The sequence below is a fragment of the Trichechus manatus genome, unplaced genomic scaffold, assembly GCF_000243295.1.
Source record: "Trichechus manatus latirostris isolate Lorelei unplaced genomic scaffold, TriManLat1.0 scaffold00225, whole genome shotgun sequence".
NCBI classification, from domain to species: Eukaryota; Metazoa; Chordata; class Mammalia; order Sirenia; family Trichechidae; genus Trichechus; species Trichechus manatus.
Genome location: NW_004444161.1, coordinates 2,216,919 through 2,231,934, shown reverse-complemented (window position 1 = coordinate 2,231,934; position 15,016 = coordinate 2,216,919).

Sequence of the window (15,016 nt, the reverse complement as noted above, 5' to 3'; positions counted from 1 at the left end):
GTGTGCCTGAAAGGAACCTGATTGGTCTCTGGGCTTGCTTGGGGCTTCTGAGCACTGGTGACAGAAAGCATGTGATTGCCTGTTTAGGCTGAGTGCTGAGGTTCAGTCCAGCTCCCATCTACCTAGCACTTCTTCTTCCCTCTCCCCAAGCCAAGGAGTCTGGGAATACAGAAAACCCCATCCTGTTTCTCCCAAATTCTTTCTTTGTTGCCTTGGACAAACACTTGGTCTCTGGTCCTTCCTTTGAGGTATTGAAGGACAGTTAAGTCCAGCAGACTGAATGGAGAAAAGGGCCTCAAGGTCAACGTACCTTGGAGGTCAGGCTAAGAAATGGTGGAAAAGTTATTACTTTAGCATATTTTTCCATCGTATGTTGTATTATAAAAACAGAAATACTCCCCACTATAACACTTCTGAAATGTTACAACTGCACCCTGTGAAGTAGCAATTCTTTTTTTAGCATTTTGCTTTTCCTTATTCTTTGGACATTACCTAGTCCTTGAGGCCCCCAAGCTATTCCCAAGCTGACCACAGGCTTCTGCTACTCAATCTATTGGGCTTGGCCATTCTGGATGTGCTCCAACCTATAAGGTTTTCAATAACCTACCGTCCATCCCTTTAGAAATTTCTAGGTTTGCCTTCAGGAACATATTTTCAGCTGGGTGAAATTTAGTTCATTATAAAATTCATAAATGTTAATGTATTAATGTAGAATACTATGTCATAGCTCTTTCACTACACAAAATAGGTGATTTTGAGTGAAATTACTTTAAAAAGTTACTTAAAAAAAGATACCAAATCTCATAGGGTTGTGGAGATTAAATTTAATGCAAATGCTATACAAACAGAAGATTAGCAGTAAGCCTTTGCCTAACTTACAAAGAAGATACTCAATACATGTTCAAAGAAATGATACCATTTGGTTGAGCCTGCGTTTGCCACTCTTCACCCAAATGAACTATCTTTCCTATTATATATAAGGCCCAAATGTCCTGTTTCTCAGCACAGTACCTTTTTTGTTGTTACCTGCCATGGAGCCAGCCTCCCACTCATGGCCACCTCGTTTACAATAGAACAAAACACTGCCTGGTCCTACGCCATCCTCATGATAGGTTGCGGATAGAACCTTTGTGATCCCTAAGGTTTTTGTTGGCTGATTTTTGGAAGTAGATCACCAGGTCAATCTTTCTTCCTAGTCCTTCTTAGTCTGGCAGCTCTGCTGAAACTTGCTCAGCATCATAGCAACATGCAAGCCTTCAGTAAATGAACTTTAATACATGAAAACTATTTTCAAAATAATTAGGACACATTTGGAAAACTCTCTTTAACAGAATACACGCAAAATTTTATTATAAATTGTAAACAGTGATTTAAGGATAGGAATCAGTTATGTATAACAGAGTTAGTCCATGCCAACTGACTTGTTTGTTATCAAGCAGACGTAAATCCAGAAGGCTACATGTTATACAAGAGCAAGGAGAAGGAAATTGTGTGACTGGATTATTCGAAAGGAAATGTGAATAGATATCAAGTAAATAGAAAGAGAGGCAGCAAATTTGAGAATACCTCGTTAAATAGCTGCCCAAACACTTTAAAAAGGAAAAATTGAAGAGGTAAAATGCAAAAAGCACAAGGCTAACGAAAAGGAAAAAGCAAAAACAGTAACAAAATTGCCCTATTGCCTAAATCCAGTGTTCAACCAGCCAGATACAAGCTCAAAAGAAATATCCAAACAAGTTTTAGTAAAGTTTGAAGCTCTCTGTTCTTTAATGATAGGGCTTTGCCGAGAACAGCATGTACACAGAATTGCAGTGATATCTCTTTTCCATGCCTGGTACCAGTTGTAAGGTGCCAGCATGGTGACCAGAAATCAGCGATAACTATTTTCATGTTGTGCTTGTTAGCGGTTAAAAAAAATTTTTTTTGTGGTGAGAAGTAGGTAAATAAATAAAGTGAAAATATTTTTATAGGGAATATGAACTCTTTTATAGTCAGTTGTACAGCAAGAGGAAGCTTCTGAAGCCGAGGTTTGGGGGCACCAGCCCAGCTCGTGGCATTTTTCTCTCACTCAACCCTGTGTAGTGTGAATACACTGAGGAATTTAAGAACTTACAAAATGAATTTTATTGAAGCCATCAAAAGTGGAGAAGGCTGATTTAAAATCAACCATGATTTTAAATAGTGGCTGAAAACTGTGACTTATGAGGCAAGATCGCAAGTTTGTGAAAAGTTTGTGCTGAAAAAAGGATTCTTTATAAGGGCAAATGATTCCAATTGAAACGGAAAACTAAAATGGAGCATTAAGAACTGGACTGTGACTTCCATTAGGTCGTATATTGGCCTTTCAAAAGAAGCAGTGAAAAATTATTTATAGGCTTAATTAAGGGAAAGAAACGGCATGTGTTACGGTAAATAATAATCCCCTACAACTACTTAAATATTATGCATATGTAGTAAAACAGTAAACGTATATTGTAAGTATGTAAAATCTATGTATATAGATATGCACAAAATGAATTTTAATTGATTCAAAAAATAATGTATTGAATTTTTCCTGGGTTCCAGGCGTGGTTCTAAATGGTTAAGATACTTCAATGACTAAAACAAAGATCCTTGCTTTCACGAAGGCTTACACTCAAGTGGGGGAGCTACACAATCAATAATGAACATTTGAATCACTTTATTATGTTGTATATTACGATGAATGGAGAAAATATTGACATTGTCAAGGATTTCATTTTACTTGGATCTGCAATCAATGCCCATGGAAGCAGCAGTCAAGAAATCTAACAACGTATTGGGTTGGGAAAATCTGCTGCAAAAGACCTCTACAAAGTGTTAAAAAGCAAGGATGTTGCCTTGAGGACTAAAGTCCACCTGACCCAAGTCATAGTATTTTCAGTCAATTCATATGCATGGGAAAGCTGGACAATGAATAAGGAAGACCTAAGAAGAATTGATGCCTTTGAATTATGGTGTTGGAAAAGGATATTGAATAGACCATGGACTGCTAGAAGAACAAACAAATCTATTGGAAGAATTACAGCAAGAGTGTGCCTTAGAAGTGAGGGTGACAAGACTTTGTCTCACCTACTTTGGACATGTTATGGGGAGGGACCAGCCCCTGAGAAGGACATCATGCTTGGTGACGTAGAGGGTCAGCAAAAAAGAGGAAGACCCTCAACAAGATGGATTGACAGAGTGACCGCAACAGTGGGCTCAAACATAGCAATGATTGTGAGGATGATGCAGGACCAGGCAGCGTTTCATTCTGTTGTACATAGGGTTGCTGATTCGGAACCGACTCCACGGCACCCAATAGCAACAGCAACAGTTAGAAGAAAATAAGGGCAAAAGGAATCAGGAGTGGGGGTAGCTTTGGTGGCAGTGTTATATAAGATGCTCATTGAGCAGGTGACCTTTGAGCAAAGCCCTAAAGGAAGTGAGGGCATTATAGGAACAATCACAGTATGTGAAGGACCGGTGATCTAGGCAGAAGGAACAGAAAGGCAAAGGAGTTAAGGTGGGCACCGCGAACGAAAGAACAGCATGAAAGCCTGTGTGAGTAGATTAGGGTGAGAGAGAGTGGGGAGAAGTAGGAGAAGAGATCTGATAGGTAAATAAGGCGGCAGGTGGTTTAGGACTTTAGACATGGAGAGGACTTGGCACTAACTATATTTATCATGTGCTCAACACAGACCATACAGAACTGCAAAACCACCCCACGCTGCCTGCTACTGGAGATGATCGAAATGCAGTGTAGGAAATGTTGAAGAGCCAGACTGAGTTCTACAAGAGACTGTGAACGTGCCATCATTCTTAGATGTGGAGGTGGGAGGTCGGAGAAGACTTGCCCAAAGTGACACAAAATTTGAAATACAAGTAAAATCTGACCAAGGAAAGAAAGGAGAAGGACTTGCCAGGCCATGAACATACTATTCAGTTAACAAATAGTTATTTGGGTGGTGTTCTGGGTGGTGCAAATGGTTAACTCACTCAACTGCTAGCCAGAAGGTTAGAGGTTCGAGTCCACCCGGAGGCATCTTGGAACAAAGGCCTGGCAATGTACTTCCAGAAAATGGGCCACTGAAAACTCTGTGAGGCATAGTTCTACTCTGGCACACATGGGGTCAACATGAATTGAAGTCAGCTTGATAATAACTGGTTAAGCTGTTCCAGGGAATTGTTCTATGCATTGGTATTGGCACTACAGCCGTGATCAAAACTAATAAACCAAAAAAACCTTGCTTTCTTGGGGAGGGGTAAAAGCATGAAATATTCAAAGAACTACAGATACTTTAGTGTGATCTCTGAAAAAGTGGCAAGCAATGAGGCCAGATTACCAGGCCGCAGCAGATCCTAGAGGCCTAATTATCATGTTAAGAAGTGTGAGTTCTATCCTGAAGGAAGCCAGAGGGAAGGAGGGTGTGTCCTTAAAGGGTATTACTCAGAGAAAGACATAGTTTCTATGAGTCCATGTCAGATAACAGAAAGATTATACAATTGAGGATATAGGGCATAGACAACCATTTCTTTCAAGAGATAACTTCGGATGGCCTTCCACCAACCCCCCTTTTCTTCTTACGATGTTTTGAAAGAAAACACTACAGAGAAAAGATATAGAGCATAACCTTACATATATAAGAAGCTTGGGAGTGTTTACATTGTTTATGATTCATTGCTATCCCCTTCTCCATGGGAAAATTTCGCTTGTGAAACACTCACATTCTTCCATTGTAAAATAAAAGCTTAAAAATAATACCCATCCATCCTTGTAAAACGACAAGCCAATTTAAACTCGGGAGAAAACAACTTGAAACAGGTTGGGGAAGAGTTCGGAGGGCTTTCATTTACTGCCTTGTGTTAGTTTACCAGATAAGGACACACTCCCTTGCTTTTATGGAGGCTAATCTTCCACGGACCCTCCTAGCCACACTGCTGCATCCATCACGGGGTAAACAGGCCTCTTTGGCTTTCTGGTTGTGTCCACTGACACTCATTTTCTCTCTGAAGACAGATTGTCTTCTTCTTTGGCTTTCTTTTCATTCTCTGAAGTCAACCGTTATTTTTATTCAAAATCTCAATTAGTCCTCCTTAAAGAAAGAGGTTTTATTTTGAGACAAATTAGGATAGAATTGTGTATGCCATCTTCACGTCAGAACGCATTTTTTTTAGGAATTTAATTTAAAAAAAAAAATTCAAACATTCCTGGAACGATATTATCAAGACTAGTTCTGTCTTTTCAAAAGAATACCACGATTATATGCGGTTGATATAGGCAGTTAAGAATTAGCCACGGAATGGGGCCCCACAGGCTGGTTTATGGCCTCAAAGTTTACAGAGCCAGATGCTGGCGTTTTAAAGCAGCACCACTAACCTTCTCCAAGAGGTGAAATGAAGTTCTCTTCAAAAGTCGTCAAAGGATCGGCCTCACTTAAGGAACCTATAGCATCTGAGGTGATAACAGAACAGAGTCATTTCGGCCTGGCTGCCCAAGTTGACTGAAAACCTAGTGACAGATAAAACATAAATCAGAGCCCTTATCATTCGGCTTCCTTGCTTGCCAAATGGGAGGTTAGTTTATCAGCGACCTATAGGCTCGCAGACGGCTTTTCCCCTCAGTGCTGGACGGCAGGGTAGAGCTGGCTGGGAGCTAAATGGCTGTCTTAAAACGTGTTCCTGTAAACAAGCAGGGTAAGACTTCCTTGAACTGCCAGTTAGAGAGGTGCCATCCATCTCACTAAACTGTACATTTGATAGCGGCATATCATCTGTATCTTGAAAGAAAACAAATTAAAAAAAAAAAAAAACAAAAAACAAGTGCTCTGGTTTAGACTGAGACCGCTCATGTTTGTTAAAAGTATGGATAATTGAATTGCCTGACCCAAAGAATGGCTGTTCATTCAAAGGGGGATGGGGCTTGGGGTGGGAGGGAATATATTTTTTACATTTTTTAGAACATTTGGAAATATCATTGTATTCCTCCAAAAAAGCATGGGTAACCACTTTAATTTGCACTAAATACTATATAGCTGAACTATGTTTTCCCAGTATTTAAAGGAACATTCCACTAACCTGTTGGAAAGATTTTAAATTGTATTTTTTTCTTTTTCATCTTTTCAGATAGTTTGCTTGCAGTAATGACATGGATTTCTAGGCATGGATGTAAACCTCACAAGCCAATCCAATGCTTCTGCTCTGACGGGCAAAGTAATATATGGATACCTGAAAAGAGTTAAGCCATCACTTATACATGCACTAGTAGCTTAAAACATAAAATAAAAGTATCATCAGCCTGAGTGGCTCATTCGAGAATCCTCTTCGGTGAAAATATAAGTCCGTCATTTGGAAGAATGGATCCACATGTTTTCTGAAATACCTACCTACTTACGAGGAAAATATGTGATCTTTATAAAAGACCAGATGGTTGAGTGCTGGAACCCAAAGTAGAGGAAATGGTTGAGTATTAACTATGTTTTTATCATGGTTACAAATGTTTGAAAGTGAAGTTGGCAGTTTGGGAGGAAGAAGAAGAAACAATCCATAAATTATAGAAAGATCTCATTAAAATTACTTCTCATTAATGGAGTAAGGATAAACCCAAATGCATTCTGCTAAGTGATGAACTCTGCTATAAATTCCTGATGCAGTAGAAAATTGAAATGCCTATGCATGTGCACTAGCCCTGGTGGCACAGTGGTTAAGTGCTCATCTGCTAACCTAAAGGTAGGCAGTTGGAACCCAGCAGCAGCTCCACCAGAGAAAGATGTGGCAGTCTGCTCCCGTAAAGATTACAGTCTTGGAAACCCTATGGGATAGTTTTACTCTGTCCTATAAGGGTCGCTATGAGTCAGAATCGACTCGACAGCAGTGGGTCTATTTGTTTGTTTTTAATGGACGTGCATTATTTTTATGGCACCTGGATATTATACCATGTGTGAATACTGCTTCCTCACTCGAGCTTGGCTCATAGCCACTGCAACTCAGATGTTTCCATTTAAAAATTGCTGCGTGGATATTACTGTAGAGAAAATACACCTGTGATCCGCCAATGATACTAGTGTACAAATTAACTAAGCTCTATGGGAACAGGGACCGGAAACATTTGTCTAAAGAAGTACCAAATTCTACCACTCAAAAAGTTAGTTTGGATGTATATTTCAGCTAATATATCACAGATCAAAAACCATGCTTTTAACTTGATCAGGGAGCTTTTAATTAAATCGAATGCTTTTTTTAGAGCTTTGTGGTTCCTTTTGGTTTTCTCATGTCGATATATGTAGCGACTATTCCTTCACCTAGTAATTTAAAGCCACACTGCTAGAAGAACTTACCTTGCAAAGAGAGTTTAAAATATCAATATTTTTAGAAAAATTATTGATATTTTACCAAGACAGAAAACAAATTTAACACTATATCTCCTTGCAAAAGCATCTGAACTTTATTCCATTTAAGTCAGCATTTGCTTATCAAGTTTTTACTACCTACATGTATTGGAAAGATAAGGGTTTGAACCCACCAGCCAGTCTGCAGGAGAAAGATGTGGTAATCTGCTTCCATAAGATTTACAGCCTTGGAAACCATATGGGGCAGTTTTACTCTGTCCTATAAGGTTGCTATGAGTTGGAAATGACTCAGCAGTGGGTGTATACATTGGACCAGAATTGAGTGGATGGGAATCCCGTGCCCTTTAGCAGTTCTTCCCATCTGAGCTGTGGAAGTGGAAACATTTGGTTTTGTTTATTATTATTCAGCATATATCTACTCATTCATCAAATTTTTAAATGGCTACTATGTCCTATAGTGTTACACATGTTTAGTTACATAATAAATATAACATATTTACATACACTCAAGGACACGTAACAATAGCACAGCACAACACACTGTTTTTCAGCTCTTGAGGGCCTTTCAGTTCTGTTCTAAATATAAGGGTTTGATAAATTTTTAAATGCAAATTTTGTAAGAGAAAGATGATGTGTCAGAAAGCATTATATTTTCACATGAATTTCATTAACATCTACAAAGAGAAGTTAACGATGGCTCCATTTAGAGGCTCACAGTGTTTGAAAGGGCTAGTAATTTAGTCCTGTCTTGTCACCAACTTTCAGAGGCACTCAAAGTATCTGGATAAGTACTGATGTTGGGGCCACTATCTTAAATTGTCTTTTATAATCTTATGCTTATCTAGGACTTCAGTGGAGACGCTACCTTATTATCATTGCCCTCCGGAAAAAGAAGAGTCACAACCTGTCTCAAATGTTAAACAAACCTGACTCTTAAGAAATCATTTAAGTTAACCTACAGCCCTCATGGTGCAACTGTAATTTCATCATGTCCCCAGAAGATGCTTATTAAATTCACTCTTGAAATTCTCTCCTTTAAGCTAAATTAATCCTTGAAACTTCAAGGATACTGTTGATGTTATATTTATTCTCTATGCCACATTGTGATAACTCTAGCTCTTTGATTAAGACCTGAAAGCTCTGGGAGGCTACCTAGCTTAGGGGATTAGAATAGGTTAGGTAAGCGTTTCACCTCTAGGTTACTGGATCACATCTGCTCTGGGTCTCTGATGATCTTAACACAGCTGATTTTTCATTGGTCTACACCAGCCCTGTCCAATGGAAATATAAGCATATATGTGATTTTCAAATTCGTTAGGTTCACATTTAAAAAAGTATAAAGAAACAAGTGAAATTAATTTTGACATGTTCTATTTAACTCAGTATATCCAAAGTAGTCATTTCAGCATGTAGCCAACACTCAAAATTCCTAATGACATAGTTTACCTTTTTTTTAATACTAAGTCTTCAAAATCTGGTGTGTGTTTGACCCTTGCAGCCCATCTCAGTTTGGACTAGCCACAGTTCAAATACTCAGTAGCCACATGTGGCTAGTGGCTACTGCATTGGGCCACGGAGGGCAGCACAAGACTATACAGCAGGCTCAGAGAACCGTGCTCAAAACATGGATGTCTCTCCTATTGATGGGCTCAGAGGGCATGAAAACTGAAATTCATTCTTCCTATTGAGAATAAGGAGCTCTGGTCGTGCAGTGATTAAGAGCGGGGCTGCTAAGCCAAAGGTCGGCAGTTCAAATCCACCAGCTGCTCCTTGGAAACCTGATGGGGCAGTTTTACTCTGCCCTATAGGGTCACTGTGAGTTGGAATCAACTCAACTACAACAGTTTGTTTTTGTGTTTTTTTAATTGAGAACAAGGTGATTCTTGCGCTCAGTCTTCGTGCTATTTATTCTAATCTGAAGGATAGTCCTTATAATCAGTTTTATCAAGTTACAAAATATTCAGAAATTCTACTGTAGGTCTACAGGCATCGTGGTGATTACGTAGCAGAGCTTGGCTGCTAACCAAAAGGTCAGCAGTTCGAATCCACCAGCTGCTGCTTGGAAACCCTATGGGGCAGTTGTACTCTGTCCTACAGGGTCACTATGAATAGGAATCAAGTCGACAACAGCGGGTTTGGGTTTTTTTTGTTTGTTTTACGTAATGAGAAGAGACATTAGGTGTGCCTGGTTTGCTGTTTACCGTTTACCATGGCTCTGTTTTCAGAGTCAATCAACCAGTTAAACAGTATCTGTTATTATTTATTATTATCAAATTGATAATCAGATATTAATATTTAATATGGTTAAAGTGGTAGCGACAAACCAGGAGAGACACAGAGTCCTGGTCTTCCAGAAACTTCTATCCTAGAGCCCACTCAGGTCAAATTATCTCTACTTTTCACAAGTTTTGACCTGGTAGGGGCTTACACTGACTTGTCAGATTGGCTCACTACCCCTTTGGACATTAAAAATGAAAACCAATACACGTCTTCAGTCATTTTCTTTTTGTCTTGTAACGTTCAATTTGGCAACTTTTCTAGGAAATGAAAACTGGCAAAAAAGTGAATTAAATCATCCTTTTATGTACATGTTTTGTGACTCACTGTGCTAAATGGTAAGTTTCCTGATGGCTCAAATGGTTTGCACTGGGCTACTAACATAAAGTTTGCCAGTTCAAACCCACCTAGCAGCACCACAGAAGAAAGGCCTGGTGATCTCCTTTCGTAAAGATTACAGTGAAGAAAACTCTATAGAGTACAACTCAACTCTGTAACACGTGGAGTTACCATGAGTTAAAATTGACTTGAGGGCAACAGAGTTTTTTTTCGTATAGGTGCTAAACGGTACTACTTATTTCATGTTGCTTTGAGTGCCATATCATATCTGGTCTCTTTCCTTCTTGAAAGTAAGAACAGAGGGAAAAAAAATGGCAGAAAACCAAAAGTTAATTCAAATAAAAATCACGAGGTGGTATCCGTGGAAAGAAGAACATCTGTAAAGTGAACCACCAATTTCAAGTATTCTGTGGGCAGGAGTTGCCTATTTACAGACAGAAGCTCACCAAAGAGCTAAAAGAATTTCCTTCTTCTAAATCAAGGGAATTAAACTTTCTGATCTGAGATGAAGCTTAAGACCGAGTTCTCATTAGATGTCCTACCAGCTTCTAACAAAGCAAAGTACTCTTCTCTTGGCCCAACGTCCTCTTTCCCTCTATTTATCATCCGATGTTAATGTTCTCCCTTTTCAGCCTTCACGTTTCTGTGACCTTAATATGACATTTTAGTTGGGTGATTAATTGCTATTAAATGGCACTGCGCTGATTAAACGAAGGCCTTGTTGGCATAATAGTCAGTAACAATGCTGCGATTCATTGTGATAAGCTTAAACATACAAAATTAGATGTAGCAATATCTAATTTGTCAAAGCTCTATGGCTTAATATTCTGCCACAAAGCTTGAAAGAAACAGTGACTGGACAAAAAGCTCTGGATTTATTGCTTAAGTATTTTCCAGTAAATTGATCTTGCCCATCATGTAATCTTATTTTGGAAGTTTTGGGAGAAAGTGAAGCTCAACCAGCCTGAAACCTACTTAAAAATGGGCCTGAGGGTTCTTGATCACAGAACTTGAAAGCTAAGTGCTTAGATACAAATGTCTCTTAAGAGGCAGACAACAATCAATTTGCCAAGCCAGAAGCTTTCCTTTTAGGATAATTGCATAAAAAAGAATAAATGTCAGTAAAAGGATGAAAGATTCATGCAGGGGAATAAAAATATATAGCAGGTCCTGAAAACATCTTACTGAAACAGGCCACAGCTTTATTATGTGAAAAATAAAACAGAGCAGCTGACATTTCTGTTAGCCTGATTATTATAGTCATAATTATCTTATCCGAATAATAGTCAGTTTTCCTGGCATATGTTTTCAAGGCAGGCTAGTACTCTCTAACTGGGAAAAAAAAGAAGGTACACATCTCTTACAATCTTTGAAATAACAATTACTTTTCCATTTGATAAATAGAAAAAAAGAATCAACATGAGCATTTTCTATAGATTAAATATGAAAGCATCTACAATTTTCCCCTGATACATACACAAAAAGCAAGCCTTAGTGGCCCTTGGTTATCACGGTCAATGAATACTCCACAAATGGTTATTGGAATATTGGGAGCCCACTATGTACATTGGGCAAATCTGCTGCAAAAGACCTCTTTAAAGCTCTAAAAAGAAAAGATGTCACTTTGATGACTAAGCTGTGCCTGATCCAGGCCATGTCTTTTCAATCACCTGATATGTGTGCAAAAGGTGGACAATGAAAAAGAGAAGACAGAAGAAGAACTGATGCATTTGAATCATGGGGTTGGTGAAGAATATTGAATATACCACAGACTGCTGGAAGAACAAACAAATCAGTCTTAGAAGAAACACAACAGGAATGCTCCTTAGAAATGAGAATGTGAGACTTTGTCTTGCTGACTTTGGACACGTCATTAGGAAAGGCCGACTGCTACGAAAAGACATTATGTTTGGTAAAGTAGAAGATCGGCGAAAATGAGGAAAATTCTCAGTATGATGGAATGACATAATAACCTGAATGATAGGCTCAGACATATCAAAGAACATAAAGATAGTGCAGGACTGGGCAACGTTTCATTCTGTTATACATAAGGTCACCTTGAGTCGTCACCAACTTGATCGCAACTAGCAACAACAACAATACGTGCAAGGCATTGTTCTGGATGTCAGATAGAAAAATTAGTAAGACAATAGTTCTTGTTCTGAGGCCTCCAGTAGAGTACATAGGCAGATGCCTAGTTATTATATTAGACAAAAAAAAAAAAAGAAAAAAAAGCCTGAATGAAGCACAAAGGACGAGATTAATCTTGCCTGGGACAGCATGGAGAGCTTGAGGCTGGTTCATGAGGAGAAATAATATTGACAAGAGCTACTGATAGATGGAGCCCTGGTAGCATAGTGGTTAAGAGCTCCACTGCTAACCAAAAGGCTGGCAGTTCAAATCCACCAGCTGTTCCTTGGAAACCTTATGGGGCAGTTCTATTCTGTCCTATAGGATTTCTATGAGTCGGAATCGACTAGATGGCAATGGGTCTTTATTTATTTAGGTTCACTGGTAGATAGTATTTGAGCAAACTCCTGAAGAAAAAATAGAATTTCTATACATGGATAAGGAGCATTATAGACAGAGAAAAGGCCATGGGGTAAAATTACAAGGCAGAGTTATTCAATATCTAAGATAATATTTTCTTAGAACTTTTACACACATTTCCATACTTTCATATAAAAATTGGCCTACTGTTTAGGGTATAGTCTAACAGAGACCCAAAAGTGCAGTCACTCAAAAAAGATGAAAATTTTATCCTTTCTCATGGAGCAGGCTCAATGTGAGCAGGAAGTCCGGGACAAGTAGGTGTCTCTGCTCCACAAGATCATACAGGGCACCAGGCTCCTTTTACCCTGTTGCTCTACTATCTCCAAGGTTGCCCTCATTCATAGGTTAAAGCTAGCTCACTGGAATCACATCCACATTCCTATACCTAGATATGGAGTAAGAGGGTGAAGGAGAGGAAGCTTCCTTTTGGGGGAAGTGCTCTAGATGTTGCACACATTACCCAACTGCAAGGATCTAGCTGGGAGGCTTGTGTCCAGCGGAAAGTTCAAAGAGTCCAATTACTAATATGAAGAAGGGAAGACTGGATTCCATGGAGCAATTAAGCAGTTTCTGCCACACTCAATGTTCATTGCTGAACTAATGAATGAGCAATGAATGAACAAGTGAAGGTTTTGGTGTTCCATACAAAGACACAATCTAATATGAGTCTCAGTAGCCTCCTTAGTTCTTTTGTGAATCAAAGGAATCAAAGAGGAGGAGAGGTGTCAGATATTTCAGTGGAGGTATATGTGCATGAGTTTGATGGTAAGAAGGGGGAAGGAGCAAAAGGTGAAGCAAAATTGAACTGCTGCAGAAATACTGGGGTGTTACTGGGAACAGCAGCTTCTCTTAAGAAATACTATGATTCCTTAAATAGGGGGAGAAGTTCTCAACCATAGGCAGGAGACTGTTTCTAAATCTAGGTTTACCAGTGGGACCTTGGAGGTGCATTAACTCCACAACTCCTCTCTACCAGGCTTGTCTCCTCATCATCTTCAGACACCCCATGCTCATTTCATGCCTTTGACCCAGCTTTTATAAAATGAGATCTCTCTCTGAAAAAAGCACATCATGGGCTCACATGTCTCCAAGTCTCCAGTCTTCATCCTTCTGCTTAGTACCTAGATCATGCTTTCATTAGAAAAATGTGTTTGTAATTTTGGAAGGATAGTATATCTCCAGATTTACAAAATCTGGGTTCTAACTGAGTTATTCGGTATCAGAAATGGTTCCAGAAAGAAATATCATACCAAATGCTGTTGTGATCCCTATAGGGTTTTAAGAAACAGATCACCAGGACTTTATTCCTAGTTTGCCTTAGTCTGGAAGCTCTGCTGGGGCAACATGCAATTCACCACTGACAAATGGGTGGTGGCTTCACATGAGGTCCATTGACCGGGAATCGAATTCATGTCTCCCATGTGGATGGGAAGAATTCTACCACTGAACCACCAATCCCTCAACATATTTAATTATTTATATATAAATGATATATGTGCACTACCATGCTAATTAAATAAGTTAAAAATACAAAACTTTAAACTCTGAAATAATGAGCAATAAGAAGGAAATCTCATTTTGAAATCGATCGTTAAATGTGATGGCTTCCTGCTAACATTAGTCAGTGTCTCACCACGCGGTGTACACCCAGTGCAAAGTTCACAGTTAAAGTTGGTGGATATAAATCCATTCCACGTAGCCTTCTTGATAGTTTTTTTTAAAGTACTGGACAGATAGATCGTTACTGTTTTTGCCATGTTTTTGACTGACTAAGTTTTATTAATAGAAGAAAATGTATTGACTGTACCATTTTCTTTTTGCTCCCTTGGGCTTTTATGATTAATATTGTTTTCGAGTAGCAGTTGACTGGAAGCGACATTTTTAAGCTTCATGTTCATTGTGTGAGGCGTGTTTTACTGACGGTCATAAAGCCACAGAACCAGAAACACACAAACTATGCTGTGTTGCAATATGCAGAGATGCTCAAGTGAGCTAATGAAGACAGCACTGTCGAATCCATCTCACTGTAAAACTGGCCCTCTTGCCTCAGTTTACCTCACATAGAGGGTGTGACTTACGGTCAGAGTGAGGGAGGGATCAGTGACAATTCCTTCACTATATACAGTAAAGCTAACTTCTTTCTTTTTTTAATTTTTTTATTGTACTTAAATGAAGGTTTACAGAATAAATAGTTTCTCATTAAACAGTCTGTACACATATTGTTTTATGACATTGGTTAACAACCCCACGACATGTCAACATTCTCCCTTCTCGACCTTGAAGGCTTTTTTTTTGGTGAAAATATACATAGCCAAAGTTACACCATTTTGAAAGTTTCTACATGTACAATTCAGTGACATCGATTACTTTCTTCCAGTTGTGCTGCTATTCTCACTATCCTTTTCCAAATTATTCCATCACCGTTATCGTCAACTCACTGGCCCCTAGGCTTCCCATCAAACCTTTTGAGTTGCTGTTGTCAATTTGGTCTCACATAGATA